The sequence below is a fragment of the Octodon degus genome, unplaced genomic scaffold, assembly GCF_000260255.1.
Source record: "Octodon degus isolate 3935 unplaced genomic scaffold, OctDeg1.0 scaffold00165, whole genome shotgun sequence".
Classification (NCBI taxonomy): domain Eukaryota; kingdom Metazoa; phylum Chordata; class Mammalia; order Rodentia; family Octodontidae; genus Octodon; species Octodon degus.
In genome coordinates, this window is record NW_004524741.1 from 59007 (window position 1) to 64378 (window position 5372).

Genomic DNA, 5372 nt, shown 5'->3' on the forward strand with positions numbered 1-5372 from the left:
TATATACATTTTCTTTATTCATTATTGACAGCCCCCTGGATTGATTCCATGTTTTAGCTGTTGTGAATAGTACCACAATAAAAATGGGCATGCAGGGCTGGTGAGATAGCTCCGTGGACTAAGCACCTGCTTTGGCAAATGCAGGGACCCAGGTTCGTTCCTCAGTGCCACATGCCATGCTAGCCCTGCTCCTAGGCACGCTGAGCCAGCAACTGAGCCTGGGCATGGTGGTGTACACCTGTAATCCCAGCACTGGGGAAGCTAAAAACAGGAAGATCACTACAAGTCCAAGCTGCGTAGTGAGATCCTGTTGGGAAACCAAATACATAAATGGAAAAAAAAGGGGGGGGCATGCAGGAACCCATTTGGTATGTGAATTTCATTTCTTTTGGATACACATACCCAGAAATGGGAATCTCGTGGTCATACGGTAGTTTTATTTTTGTTGTTGTAGTTGTTTTCAAGAAACGTACTGCTCTTTATGAGGCTGTCCTAATTTGCACCCCCACCAGCAACGTGTGAGAATTTCTTGTCCTTCGCCTCCTCACCACCTCTTCATTTGCCTCTCCTTACTGAAACCTCCTCCACCACCAGTCTAAGACTGTCCAACCATTTTCCACTGCACCCTGGCCTAGTGCTTCAGGGCCCTGAGCGGCACCTAAAATATGTTTATTGTCTGTCTCCTGGAAGATGTAAGCTTCTAGAGAGGAGAATCTTGCTTCTTTCTCCATTGCTCCTCTCCCTGAGCCACGCACCCAACCTCACGCATAGTTGATTCTAATCCAAGAGCTGTTGTGCCAGACACAGCGGTGCACAGCTGTAATCCCAGCCTGAGGAGGCTGAGGCAGGAGGGTTGTTGTGAGTTGGAGGCTAGCCTGGGCTACATGGCAAGTTCCAGGCCTTGTCTCAAAAAGATGAAAACGTTGTTGAGTGGAGGAATGTGTCGATTTTACAGACAAGGAAGTGACACTGAAGCTCGCTGGTACTTGGGCAAAGTTCCTAGAGGAAGTAAGATTATTCTAACTGTGAAAATTGTGAGGAGCAAAGGCGTGAAGGTAACAAAATATGGGTGTTTTATCTATGGGAGGCCCCTGCCTTGGTTGGAGCTGAAGGTACACAGAAATAAAGGTGTGGTGGACGGCATGTCAGGGTGTGGTCAGGGTACAGAATGTGGGTGGAATCAGAGGGCAAAAGAAAGTTGTTACACCGCCACGTCATGCTCTCTCTCTCTCTCTCTCTCTCTCTCTCTCTCTCTCTCTCTGTGTGTTTGCACTGCTTCAGGTGGCAAAGCACTGAGACTTTACAGGGCTCCTGAGACCTGGGATCGCTATTTATCATCCTATTTCTAATTGTGAAAAATGCAGAACAAATTATAGCCCCAGAATCGTAAACGTAATGAGAAAAAGTCACTCAGACCCATATATTTCATTTTTATGCCAATAAGAATGATTTTATTTTTTGGCTTCTCCATTCCTTGTGGAGTACTTCACTGTTTCGATTGAACAGCTTGCTGCATTATTCAATCTAGGAATAGTTCTCATTTATTTGACATTTTATTTTTTCTCAGGTATAGGCCTTATAGGGCATCCATTTTTTTTTCTTGAATGAGATAATATATTTGAAAGTATTTTGCAAACCATCAGATGCTACCAAATAGAAGATAGAATGATTATTAACTTTAAGTTTTCAGGGACATAAACTACTGACTATCATTTTTCTTGGTTTTTGTTGATTTTTTTCTTCTTTCCATTGAGATAACTTTTTATGGAGATTATTTCCTGTTGCAGGAGCAATCTTGGAAGAAGAGCAATCAATAGGTATATCCCTTGTCAGACGTATAAATTATTACAATACTTCCATTTCCCCCTGACCCTGGGGTCTGCTACTGAGCTATGTATCCAGCCCCTTTACTTTTTATTTCAAGGCAGAATCTCTTTAAGTTGCCCAGGCTAGCTTCAAAATTGTGATCGTCCTTCCTCAGCTTCCTGAGATTCCAGGAGCTGGGATCCCATGAGCATGTTGCTGCACCTAGCTAAAAATTCTGCCAACTTAGGCCAGGACTTACTCCTCATGTCCCCCACTTGGCTCAGTTCTCATTAGGACAGAATGTCTCCCTGCAGTCAAGAAGTGCAGCAAGTTCTGCAAGCACCTACAACTACACTGGGGAACCAGCTGGGCTGGGAAGGTTTTAGTTGTGTGTTCTCACTTACAGTGAAACTGCTCATTAAGGAATTTAAGGAACTTATTCAAAGTATAAAAATATTTTCCGAAATGGAATTTATCTCTCCTTTCTCCTCCACATGTAGCTAAATGAATCGTGGCACCTGAGTGTAAGGAGTCTCCGCTCACATCGAGGCTGACTATATTATTTTTAAGAAGTGGTAGCTTTCCTGCTTTGTGGACATTATAGGACAAACAAGGTCTTCATGGAGACAGTGGAATTCCTGGTCACATCTCCAGGAGTAAGTAAGACTGGGAATTCTGTTGGGAGGAGAGGGACAAATAGGGGTAGTGGTGTTGTCGAGTTCTGACCCGGAAGGGATCGCAATGAGCTGAGTTGAAGTGGGTGAGCAGAGTGCTGGGGCAGGGGAGTGGGGATGGGATGGGGAGAAGCCCTACCTGCATAATGTAGGAAAATGGGGAGCCAAGCAGAGTTATTCAGGGAAGGAGGAGCTGATGAAATGTAGGGCAAAGTGCAAATTTATAACAGAGCAAGGGAGATAAGAAACTTGCTGTCTCAGTTACTTTTTCTTTGCTGCTGAGACAAATTACCCAACACCCAAAATTAAGGAAGGAAAGGTTTATTTAGCTCACAGCTACTGGAAGTCCATAATCAGCTAACTCCAAGGAGGGCGGCACATGGCAGAGGACAGCCAATCATTGTGGTGGACAAACAGCAAAGAGCACAGGGAGGAACAGCAGCTGGGAAGCTAGCAAGCCTCCCTGCCTCACTTACATTGTATGCAGATTCCCCACTCCAGGGCAGGTGTAGCACTCACACCCATAATCCCAGCATCGGATCAGGAATTAATCAGCAACTCTAGAAGCTGCCCCAGTGACTGCCTAAGGCTTTGAGGGGACAACTAGGCACAAGCCATAACATCTGCCTGGCTTAGGAACAGGCAAAGGCTAAATTTTAACTGATCTCAGATAAACTCAAACTTTGTATACAATGATAATAGTAATCCTAACATTTATTGAGCTTTGTATGCACCAGGTATTACACTAATTACTTTAGTGAATAATTTTGCATTATCTCATTAACCTTTACAATTTCAGAGATAAAAACCAGGTTCATCCTAATTCTATAGTTGAGGAAACAAAGGCTTAGGAAATCTACAGTGGTGGAGCTAAGACCAAAACTATGTCTGTTTGATCCCCAAACCTGTGATCTATATACTTCCCAAATATATTGTATAGTTTATGTGCTTATATATTTAACTTGAAAAATTTTAACACACAGAAGTTAATGTTAGTTTAATCATGTAAAATAATGCTTCAGGCAATCATTATTCTGAAGAAACCTTCCATTGCCATTTTTGTTTTCAATATACCTGCATATCTATGCATTTGTTTATTTAGCATACATATTCCTTATACTAATGTAGATCCTCTTATAAGCAGTTTTCTGAAATTTTTATATTGAAAATATAGAAATACATTTAGAAAGTGATATATTTTCATACATGTGGATTTTTTTCCTGAGGAAAATACCATGCAAGACAAGTATATAGGTACACACAAACATATGTGTATGTAAACACAAGCTTTGATAATATTACCAATAAGGAGTTGTACCAATGTATACCTTTATTAATGTATTACATGAGTGCTTTACTTAAATTTTGCAGTTTTAAAGTTTGCGTGATTCTGACAGTAGGGCAATGATATGTCATTTGTCTTATATATTTTGAGTTAATGATTGAAGATGAACATTTTTTCATATATATATTGACCTTAACATAAATATGTTCCATAAATTTTTTTTTAATTTTCTGGAACTGGGATTGAACTCAGGCCCTTGCACTTGCCAGGCAAGTGCTTATTCTACTGAGCCATCTTCCCAGCCCTATGTTCCATAAATATATTAGCATAAATGTTTTGTTTTCTTACTTGCTGCACTGTTCTGTGGGTCTGTAGCCATGCAGAAGCACAGTAAGCAGTGTGGGGCAGAAAATGTTGGGAGTGAGTGTGGAGGAAGGAAGTGTTGGGACTGGGCACAAGCAAACTGCCAAAACTAAACCAAGAAGACATAAACATTCTAAATAACCTCACATCAGCCAATGAAATAGAAAAGGTAATTGAAAAATTACCAACAAAGAAAATCCCAAGCCGCAATGGATTCACTGTAATTCTACAAGAAATTTAGAGAAGAACCAATGGCACTCATGTTGAAACTCTTCAAAGAAATTGAAAGGGAATCAGTATTTCCAGAATCATTCTGGGAAGCAAGTCTTGCCCTGACTGCAAAGCCAGAAAAGAATGCAATCAGAAAAGAAAACTATGGGCCAATTTCCCTGATGATTGTACATGGAAAAATCCTTAACAAGATACTGGCAAACAGAATGCAGCAAATCATCAAGAAAATTATACACCATGATCAAGTAGGAGTCATTCCTGGGATGCAGGGATGGTTAAACATATGAAAATCAGTAAATGTAATATACCATATTGACAGAACAAATAGAAGACAAAATCATCCCAAAAGATGCAGAAAAAAAATTTAACAAAGTCAAACATTTATTCTTGATAAAAGTCTATAGAATATTGGAATAGAGGGTCTTTATCTTAACTTTTTTGATAAAAGCTACCTATGATGAACCAACACCTAATATTATATTACATGATCAAAAACTAAAAGCTTTCACTCTAAAATCAGGAACAAGACAAGGATGTCCAGTATCATTCCTGAGTAGCAATGTCCAGTATCATCATTCCTATTCAATGTAGTTATGGAAACATTATCCAGAGTAATTAGATGAAGAGCAAAAAATAAAAAATAAAAGGAATAAAGAAAAGAAAGGAAGAAGTGAAATTATCATTATTTGCAGATGTCTTGATACTCTATGTAGAAGGCCTCAAAAACTCTACCAAAAACTTGTAGATTTAATATCCAAATTCAGTAGTATAGTGGGACACAAAGCCAACACTCGAAAATCAATAGCGTTCCTATAGACAAACAACAAAGTCACAGAGAAATTGGGGGAAACACACCCTTCACAACAGCATCTAAAAAATGAAATACTTAGGAATCAATCTAACAAAAGACATAAAGTATTTGTACAGTGAAAATTACAATACCTTAAAAAGGAGATTGAAGAGGACATCAGAAAATGGAAAGCTATTCCTTGTTCTTGGATAAGAAGAATTAT